Below are 11540 nucleotides of genomic sequence, written 5' to 3' on the forward strand. Positions count from 1 at the left end.
GAGTAGCAAGAAATTGCCTCTGATTTGACACTTTCACACTTACTCACTCGCATTTCAGCCATCTCCACCCAACAAGTGTGTCAAAGGACATGCCTAAGAAAGTCTAGGTACGAAAGAAACACACTTGTATTGATTTAGCCATTTTATTTATACTGCTTACCTTGTTCCAATCATGTGCTTTAACACTAGGTCAATATATATGTTTTTATGAAATCTGCGTGTTGGCTCTTTTATGTTTTGCTTCCAGAAAAGAAAAGTACATTGCACATAAGGATTGTACGGTATATCGGTGTTAGTATAGTACCGCGATACTATTGAATCATTTTCGGTACTATACCGCCTCTGAAAAGTAACGGCCCCGCACCCTCGTCACGTCGAGTAATTGCTGGTTTACGAGCTGAGGAGCATGTTCGGCGGCACACAATCACAGAGTACTTACAAGCAAACAGAGTGTGGAGACAAAAAAGGGAGAACGGACACATATTGGCTTAAAAACTAACAATAAAGGTGAAGTTATAACACTGAAACGCCCTCAGGAAGAGGTGCTTGAAGACATGGCTAGCTAGCTAGCAGCTAACATCCATCCGCCATTGGCAGTGTTTTCGCTACTTTTAAATCACTAATCCTGGTCTCCATGGCGACAAATAAAGTACGTTTCTTACAAGTATCATCCCTGCCGGACGAGGAATAGCTAAACATGCTTCACTACACACAATGTAAACAAATGCCATGGGTGGATCCAAACCTGACATCCACTGTAATGATATCAAGTACAGGCACTTATGTAGTCGATACTACTATTATAACGTCTTTATTCTTTTTTTTTTTTTTTCATATTATGTTTATAAACTCAGGAAATATGTCACTGGACACAAGGATGACTTTGAATATGACCAATATTCCTGTAACTACTTGGTATCGGATTGATACCCAAATTTGTGGTATCATCCAAAACTAATGTAAAGTATCAAAAAACAGAAGAATGTATGATTATTACATTTTAACAGAAGTGCAGATGGAACTTGTTAAAAGAGAAAGTAGTGACTCAGTATTATTCTTCCTCTAAACACGACGAGTTGAGTTTCTACCAAAATGGATACATGGATGATACAACAGAGGATTGGGAGAATGTCAAGTAGTCAGATGAAACCAAAATATAACTTTTTGGTATAAACTCAACTCGTCTTGTTTGGAGGAATAATACTGAGTTGCATCCCAAGAACACCATACCTACTGTGAAGCATAGGGGTGGAAACATCATGCTTTGGGACTGTTTTTCTGCTAAGGGGACAGGACGACTGATCCGTGTTAAGAAAAGAATGAATGGGGCCATGTATCGTGAGATTTTGAGCCTAAACCTCCTTTCATCAGTGAGAGCTTTGAATGGTTGACCAAATACATATTTTCCACCATAATTTACCAATAAATTCTTTAAAATTCCTACAATGTGAATTCCTGGATTTTTTTTCACATTCTGTCTCTCACAGTTGAGGTGTACCTATGATGAAAATTACAGACCTCTGTCATCATTTTAAGTGGGAGAACTTGCACAATCGGTGGCTGACTATTGTTTACAGCCATATCCTATTTAAAAATAACAGGAACTATATATTATTGTCATTTTAATAGGTAGACATATTTATGTTGCACTTTACTGTTTGTGTCTTCTTTTTGTCTAGGCATGGGAGAGTGCGAAACAAAATTTCGATTCATTTGTATGTCTTTACATGTAAAGAAATTGACAAATAAAGCTGACTTGACTTGACTAAATACTTTTTTGCCCCACTGTATATATATACATACATACACACATATATACACATATATATATATATATATATATATATATATATATTATATATATATATATATATATATATATATATATACATATATATATATACACACATATATATATATATATATTTACACACATACACATATAGGGAGTAATTTCTTTATTACATTACGATCAACTTAAAATGAGTGGCAGACATGTGCGTGTACAGCATTTATGATGAAAAAAAAATGAAACTGGTAGTGCTGATTGTTTAGACAGAAGCTGGTTGCTTCCACCGCAGCCCAGTTGGAGCTAATTCCACAGGAATTACGCCCACCATGACACCCCTTAAGTAGCTGTCTGGATCACATGCATGACAACAAATATCAATTTTTTTTCCCTCTGTATTTGTGCATCCTACGCAGTTTTGATATGCATGTGTCATTTAAAAAATATCAATTAATAATAGTCTAAATACTTGAAAACAAGATGAAAGTCACCTCTTATCACGCATAAGGCTCAGCCTTGCGGAAAATCTCCCCCGCCGTCATGTGTGTCCACTGAGGAGGGGTCTTACATGACTCACGTGGCCGGGCACACACTCCGCATCACGTGTCCGCTACACCGCTACCTAACTTTCGTAATCGTGTACGGCGTCACGTTGACCGACTCATAAAGATGAATCTGCTCCCTAATGTCAGCGAGGCGTGTTCATTGAAGCTTGCTTGCATGATGTGACGAACAACTTGTATCTTGACTCTTTATTATGAGAATGATAAATTAGTCCGCGCGCTCGACTGTAGCGCTTTGTTTTTTTCTGTTGTTGTTTTTTTTTTTTTTTGCCAAGCAAAGGTCACGCTTTACACACACATATATATAAAAAAAAAGATGCTTTTATCAACAGAACGTCAACAATGCAAAAATACCATCCATTTTTAAAATAATTTTGTTCATGAACAGATCTCCTATGTACGTCTGTGCGAGTAAAACAAAGGCCAGTAGAGATGTCCGATAATGGCTTTTTTGCCAATATTCCGATATTGTTCAACTTTTGGTTACCGATTCCGCTATCAACCGATACCAATAGACAGGGGGGCAAAAAAATATTTAGTCAGCCACCGATTGTGCAAGTTCTCCCACTTAAAATGATGACAGAGGTCTGTAATTTTCATCATAAGTACACTTCAACTGTGAGAGACAGAATGTGAAAAAAATCCAGGAAATCACATTGTAGGAATTTCAAAGAATTTATTTGTAAATTATGGTGGAAAATAACAACCATTCAAAGCTCTAACTGATGGAAAGACGTTTTGGCTCAAAATCTCACGATATATGGCTCCATTCATTCTTTCCTTAACACGGATCAATCGTCCTGTCCCCTTAGCAGAAAAACAGCCCCAAAGCATGATGTTTCCACCCCCATGCTTCACAGTAGGGGTGGTGTTCTTGGGATGCAACTCAGTATTCTTCTTCCTCCAAACACGACGAGTTGAGTTTATACCAAAATGGATACACGGATGATACAGCAGAGGATTGGGAGAATGTCATGTGGTCAGATGAAACCAAAATAGAACTTTTGGGTTTGACCAAAGAACCACCATTTTGCAGACCACAGGGAAGTTTTTCAATTCACAGAAAAAATATAAATATAATATGATCCCTTTTAATGCGCCCTGTAATCCGGTGAGTCTTATATATGAAAACAGATCAAAAATGGACCATACATCGGCAGTGTGCCTTATATTCTGGTCCGGAAAATAAGGTACACAATCTCTACACGAAGCAGAGCGGTCTGTGATTGACAGCCATGAACACAAATCATTGCAATCCGCCAGGTAAGCCCGTCCATTGAGGCGGCCCTGCACTGCAAAAACTGAAATCTAAGTAAGATGAAATATCTGAAATAAGGGTGATATTTACCTATTTTCTGTCTGATAAGATACTTCTTCTCACTAAGCAGATTTTTTGTTAGAGCGTTTTAAGGGTTTTGGTCCTAAATTATCTCAGTAAGATATTACAGCTTGTTGCTGAGATTTTTTTAATTTGTAAATTTTTTTTTATTGACATTCCCCTCCACTACATCATCATATTCACATACTTCACACATCTATTGTCTCCCCTAAATGTCAAAATATTTTTTGTTTATATCCTAACCATACCCCCCACCCCAAAAAAAAAAAGAAACAGCAGAAAAACAAAGTACTATTTGCAAATACATCAATTAAATAAAGAAAAAAGAAATAATAATACATTATTAATAATACTCAAATAAAATAAAATAATACAAACAGATATATACACACATAGGGAGTAATTTGTTTCGAAAAAAGCTTTTAAGCAGTACAATCACTAATTCGAAAAATTAAAGTCAGGCTTATGGGGCGTGATATAATCGACCCACTTTTCCCAGGATGAAGTAAATTTCTCCAATTTATAATTAATAAAGGCAGTTATCTTCTCCATTTTATATATGTAGCTGGGATTTTATGACCTATATTGAGTAAAAGATGCTTAAAACTAGAATATCAACCGTTGCAAAGCTGTGTCATCAACACTCACAAGTATAAAACTATTTTTTTAAAGTAATAATTTCTTACTTCAAGCATGAAAAAAAATCATGCCGAGCGCATATTATTATGTCAAGATAAGGGCACTAGCATTTATTTAATTTACGAATATTTTTCAACATATTGAGCAAAAACGTCTCTTTTTTTTCTGCAAACAAAAGTGCACTTGTTAATAGTGAGAATATACTTATTTTAAGGTGCTCTTGGGTTCATTGAGGTTAGCTAATTTTACTTGTTTTGGAAAGTCTTGACAAGCCAGATTTTCTTGTTCTATTGGCAGATAATTTTGCTTAATTCAAATAAAATACCCCTCATTTTTGTTTTTTGTTCTCTTGTTTTTGAACACTGACTTTTTGCAGTGTGACTGCACCCACTTGTAATATTTGCTACAAAAAATGATGCACAAAATCTCTAAAACTAGGTTATAAATGGGGGAGAAGGCAGCAAATAGGAAATGACATTTCAACCAATCTAAAAATGAGCTGACATTTTTCCTGCTGTTTTAAATATATCCACCAGATGTCGCAATAGCAATTCTGTTAGGCAAGCAAACGGCCAAGCAAGAGTTACACAGTGGCTGCGACTCCCCCTCAAAGTTAATAAAACATAAAACCAGCTATTTTACATTCTCTGTTGTGAACACATCATGCTTTGACATCCTCATTGCCCCAAAACAAAAAGTGGACTCAACACTCTGGAATAAAGTCTGTGGACATTGGGGCCATCTGCTTTTTGTTTGATATAGGAACATTATTTCACATAAAAATAAACATTTGCGTTTTTTGGTTTGATAATAAAAGACTAATCATTATTTGGTATCCTTTATACCAATTTAATTATCTGTTCGAAAACAAAAATGGGAATTTAAATGAGTGGAAAACTCTTTTTCTATTGCTGTGGATTGCACATGTGCTGGGTCTCTTCTCAGGATCCCAGTCTTTGAGTAACCCGGAACAACAGAAGAAGACAAAAAGGTCTCCGTGTTGTCAAAACTAGTTTGTCGCTGTCAAGAGTTCCCTTAAATTTATTTAAATGTCCAGAGACAAGGAAAGTAACACATTTTATTGGTTTTTTATCGAGCAAGCAAACGTCTCTCTACTTTTTCTGTTGTTGTTGTTCTGGGTAACTCGCAGACAATCGACCATATCTCCAAATAGAATAGCGAAAAGAGTTTTCCACTTGCTGTTTTAATTCCGATTTTTCAAAACATTAATAAATCGGGATAATGGATAAGATCCGTTAATCTTCCGTTCATTCTATTTCCAATTCTGAAACGCAAATCAAAAAACTAAATTAGGGCCGTTTTTTGATTTTTATTACATATGGCAGATTTTAAAGTATCAATCAATCAATGTTTATTTATATAGCCCTAAATCACAAGTGTCTCAAAGGGCTGCACATGCCACAACGACATCTTCGGTTCAGAGCCCACACTGCAAAAAGTCAGTGTTCAAAAACAAAAAGAAAAAACATACAAAAATGAGGGGTATTTTATTTGAACAAAGCAAAATTATCTGCCGATAGAATAAGAACATTTGGCTTGTCAAGACTTTCCAAAATAAGTAAAATTAGCTAACCTCAATGAACCCACAAACACCTTAAAATAAGTACATTCTCACTAATAACAAGTGCACTTTTCTTGGTAGAAAAAAAATACCTTTTTACTCAATTTGTAGAGAAATGTTCTTAAATTAAGTAAAGGCTAGTGTCATTATCTTGACATAATGATATGCGCTCGGCATCATGATTTTTTTTTCATGCTTGAAGGGTAAATGGTAAATGGGTTGTACTTGTATAGCGCTTTTCTACCTTCAAGGTACTCAAAGCGCTTTGACACTACTTCCACATTCACCCATTCACACAAACATTCACACACTGATGGAGGGAGCTGCCATGCAAGGCGCTAACCAGCACCCATCAGTAGCAAGGGTGAAGTGTCTTGCTCGGACACAACGGACGTGAAGAGGTTGGTACTAGGTGGGGATTGAACCAGGGACCCTCGGGTTGCACCACGCCGTCCCTGTGAAAGTGTGAAATTATTACTTTAAAAAAGTAGTTTTATACTTGTGAATGTTAATGATACAGCTTTGTATCAGTTGATATTCTAGTTTCAAGTATGTTTTACTTAATATAGGTCATCACATCTCAGCAACAAGCTGTAATATCTTACTGAGATCATTTCAGGCCAAAACCCTTAAAACAAGTAAAACACTCTTAACATAAAATCTGCTTAGTGAGAAGAATGATCTAATCAGACAGAAAATAAGCAAATATCACCGATATTAGATCTTAATTAGATTTCAGTTTTTGCAGTGCACATAAGGGCAAGGAAAAACTCACAACCCAGAGGGATGTCAATGTGAATGACTATGAACCCCCCCCCCCCCCCCCCCCCCCCCCTCTCGGAGACTGGATGCAATGGACGTAGAGTGGGTCTAACACAGGGGTCACCAACGCGGCGCCCACGGGCGCCAGGTAGCCCGCAAGGACCAGATGGGTCGCCCGTTGCCCGCTGGCCCTTTTTTTAATTAATTAATTTATTTTTTTAATGAATTTATTAATCATTCCAACAAAGCAATACACAACAATACCATAACAATGCAATCCAATTCCAAAACCAAACCCAACCCAGCAACATTCAGAATAGCAATAAATAGAGCAATTGAGGACACACAAACATGACACGGTACAATCTAAAAGTAGTGAAAAAAAATTAATATTATCAATATTAGTAACAATATCAAAATAGCAGTGATTAAAAATCCCTCATTGATATTATCATTAAAAACATTTACACAAAAAATAAAAAAGTGTCACAGTGGCTTACACTTGCATCGCATCTCATAAGCTTGACAACACACTGTGTCCAATGTTTTACACAAAGATATAATAAGTCATATTTTGGTTCATTTAATGGGTTATTTTGGTTCATTTGATTTAAAATTTTTTTCGTGTTTTCTCCTCTTTTAAACCGTTCTATTAAGTGTTATTTTCATCATTTATTCTCTACAAAAAAACTTCCGTAAAAGGAAAAAAAATGTACGAAGGAATGACGGACAGAAATACCCCTTTTATATATATATATATATATATATATATATATATATATATATATATATGAATTTATTTAGCTATTCTTGTTTAAATCACACTTACATGTAAATTACAAATGACAATATATATATATATATATATATATATATATATATATATATATATATATATATATATATAAACATTTAAAATGTAAAGTGGAATACTGGTAGCCCTTCGCATCAACCAGTACCCAAGAAGTAGCTCTTGGTTTCAAAAAGGTTGGTGACCCCTGGTCTAACATAATATTGTGAAAGTCCAATCCATAGTGAATATAACATAATAGTGAGAGTCCAGTCCATAGTGGGGCCAGCATGAGACCATCCCGAGTGAAGATGGGTCAGCGGCGCAGAGACTTCCCCAACCCATGCACAGGCGAGCGTTCCACAAAAAAGGGTTGATTTTCATTGAAAAATCGCCATAAAATTGGATTTTGTGCTGTTTTCCTTATATGGAATAAAATGTTTACAAAAACGCAAAAATCGAATATATGTTCATCCAAAATGCAAAAATGCGTGGTTATCTGTGTGTTGACGAATTGAACCAGAAGCAGTATTTTACCTTTCCTACATGCTTTAGCATCCGCTGACCCCTCTCTGCCAGTTTACATGGCCTACCACTTGGTCGCTTAGTTGATGTTGTTCCCAAAAGTCTTCCATTTTCCTATAATAAAGCCGATAGTTGACTTTGCATTATTTAGGAGCGAGGAAATTTCACGACGGGATTTGTTGCACAATTGGCATCCTATGACAGTTCCATGCTGGAAATCACTGAGAGCGGCCCATTCTTTCACAGATGTTTGTAGAAACGGTCTCCATGCCTAAGTGCTTGATTTTATACACATGTGGCCGGGCCAAGTGTTTAGGACACTTGATTTCGATCGTTGGTATGGGTGGCCAAATACATTCAATGACAGCTAATGCCAACTATCCAAATTGCTATTGTTAGCTAACAATTACATTTATAATCTAAATTATAGTCTATCAATCGATTCGCTAAATTTTTCCAGCTAACATCAAACTGTCAGCGGTCACTCTCCGACTTTCGCACACACACATACAGACAGTTGTCCATGCAAGCCCCACTGACGTGAAACATTTGCACTAGACAGATCTCTTAACATCACAAATAACATGGGGGGGTTGCAATAACAAATGAAACCAAGATTCGTCCACAAATTATTATTAACATCCAGGCAGGAAGAATTAGCTGTTGTAGCGTCCATACACACACTACATTCACATGGCAAGCACTGCCTGGATTGATACGGCCTTTTCAAATTGAAAGTGTTCTCATTTTCATGGATTTTGATGATATACACAAGTTTTAGTACAACTCCATGTTCACACAGCCACAGAAAAAAGCCGTCAGGGCAAAGCCCGCCTCGGTAGTAATGAGCCTTCCTTCATCCTGAGATCGGTAGGTTGTGAGTTCAAACCCTGGCCGAGTCACACCAAAGACTGTAAAAATGGGCCCTTACCTCCCTGCTTGGCACTCAGCATCAAGGGTTGGAATTGGGGGTTAAATCGGCAGAATGATTCCCGAGCGCAGCGACCGCTGCTGCTCACTGCTCCCTTCACCTCCCAGCGGGTGATCAAGGGTGATGGGTCAAATGCAGAGAATTTCACCACACCTAGTGCGTGTGTGACAATCATTGGTATTTTAACTTTAAATAGTTTCAGGGACAGTGTTAGTCATACCATTGTTCATACTTAACATTTTCAGGATCATTAAATGAATACATTTTTGATCACAACTGTAATCTAAGGGGATGGGTCAAATGGAAAGGGTAATTTCACCATACCTAGTGTGTGTGAGAGATAATCAGTTAACTCTAATTCACGACTTTTGCCTAATATAATCCGGTCGGGGGTGTCCGCGGGCTGGATGGGAGAATACCAATAAGAGAACATTGCGTAAATTCAAAAACTAAAAAAAACAACACTTTATGCATAAACATGGTCCATGTTCCGCACTTCTATTGTCGAGGCGGCTGATTGGAGCTGTGGCCGCAAGGTTGTTGGTCCCTGTCGTGGCGTTAATCCCAGAACCCGTTGGTGGACGCCAGCGGTGAGGGATGCCGTCAAGCTGAAGGAGTCCTATTGGGTTCTTTTGGCTCATAGGACTCTGGAGGCAGTGGACGGGTACCGACGGGCCAAGCGGTGTGCAACTTTAGCGGTCGCGGAGGCAAAAACTCGGACATGGGAGGAGTTCGGGGAAGCCAGGGAAAACGACTTCCGGACGGCTTCGAAGCGATTCTGGACCACCATACGCCACCTCAGGAAGGGGAAGCAGTGCACTGTCAACACCGTGTATGGTGCGGATGGTGTTCTGCTGACTTCGACTGCGGATGTTGTGGATCGGTGGAGAGAATACTTCGAAGACCTCCTCAATCCCACCAACACGTCTTCCTCTGAGGAAGCGGTGCCTGGGGAATCTGTGGTGGTCTCTCCTATTTCTGGGGATGAGGTTGCTGAGGTAGTTAAAAAGCTCCTCGGCGGCAAGGCCCCGGGGGTAGATGAGATCCGCCCGGAGTTCCTTAAGACTGTGGATGCTGTGGGGCTGTCTTGGTTGACAAGATTTTGCAGCATCGCGTGGACATCGGGGGCGGTACCTCTGGATTGGCAGACCGGGGTGGTGGTTCCTCTCTTTAAGAAGGGGGACCGGAGGGTGTGTTCCAACTATTGTGGGATCACACTCCTCGGCCTTCCCAGTAAGGTTTATTCAGGTGTACTGGAGAGGAGGCTACGCCGGATAGTCAAACCTCGGATTCAGGAGGAAAAGTGTGGTTTTCGTCCTGGTCGTGGAACTGTGGACCAGCTCTATACTCTCGGCAGGGTTCTTGAGGGTGCATGGGAGTTTGCCCAACCAGTCTACATGTGATTTGTGGACTTGAAGAAGGCATTTGACCGTGTCCCTAAGGAAGTCCTGTGGGGAGTGCTCAGAGAGTATGGCGTATCGGACTGTCTTATTGTGGCGGTCTGCTCCCTGTCTGATCAGTGTCAAGAGCTTGGTCCGCATTGCTGGCAGTAAGTCGGACACGTTTTCAGTGAGAGTTGAACTCCGCCAATGCTGTCCTTTGTCACCAATTCTGTTCATAACTTTTAAGGACAGAATTTCTAGGCGCAGTCAAGGCGTTCCGGTGGTTTGGTGGCCGCGGGATTAGGTCCCTGTTTTTTGCAGAAGATGTGGTCCTGATGGCTTCATCTGGCCGGGATCTCAGCTCTCCCTGGATTGGTTCGCAGCCGAGTGTGAAGCGACCGGAATGAGAATCAGCACCTCCAAGTCCGAGTCCATGGTTCTCGCCCGGAAAAGGGTGGAGTGCCATCTCCGGGTTGGGGAGGAGACTCTGTCCCAAGTGGAGGAGTTCAAGTACTTAAGAGTCTTGTTCACGAGTGGGGGAAGAGTGGATCGTGAGATCGACAGGCGGATCGGTGCGACGTCTTCAGTAATGCGGACGTTGTACCGATCCGTTGTGGTGAAGAAGGAGGTGAGCCGGAAGGCATAACTCTCAATTTACCTGTCGATCTACGTTCCCATCCTCACCTATGGTCATAACCGAAAGGATAAGATCACGGGTACAAGCGGCCGAAATGAGTTTCCTACGCCGGGTGGCGGGGCTCTCCCTTAGTGATAGGGTGAGAAGCTCTGCCATCCGAGAGGAGCTGAAAATAAAGCTGCTGCTCCTCCACATCGAGAGGAGCCAGATGAGGTGGCTCGGGCATCTTGTCAGGATGCCACCCGAACGCCTCCCTAGAGAGGTGTTTAGGGCACGTCCAACCGGTAGGAGGCCACAGGGAAGACCCAGGACACGTTGGGAAGACTATGTCTCCTGGCTGGCCTGGGAACTCTTCGGGATCCACCGGGAAGAGCTAGACGAAGTGGCTGGGGAAAGGGAAGTCTGGGCTTCCCTGCTTAGGCTGCTGGCCCCACGACCCGACCTCTGATAAGCTGAAGAAGATGGATGGATGGATTTATGCATAAACATAAGAATAGAGCCCTTGGTCTTTTTTTGTTTGTTTTTGACTGTTTCAGGAAGTCTATTTATATTGATGTTTGTGTGTATGCTTGATTATCTGTGATAATCTTATGCTAAAACA

This window comes from Nerophis ophidion, linkage group LG06 (assembly GCF_033978795.1).
Source record: "Nerophis ophidion isolate RoL-2023_Sa linkage group LG06, RoL_Noph_v1.0, whole genome shotgun sequence".
NCBI lineage: Eukaryota > Metazoa > Chordata > Actinopteri > Syngnathiformes > Syngnathidae > Nerophis > Nerophis ophidion.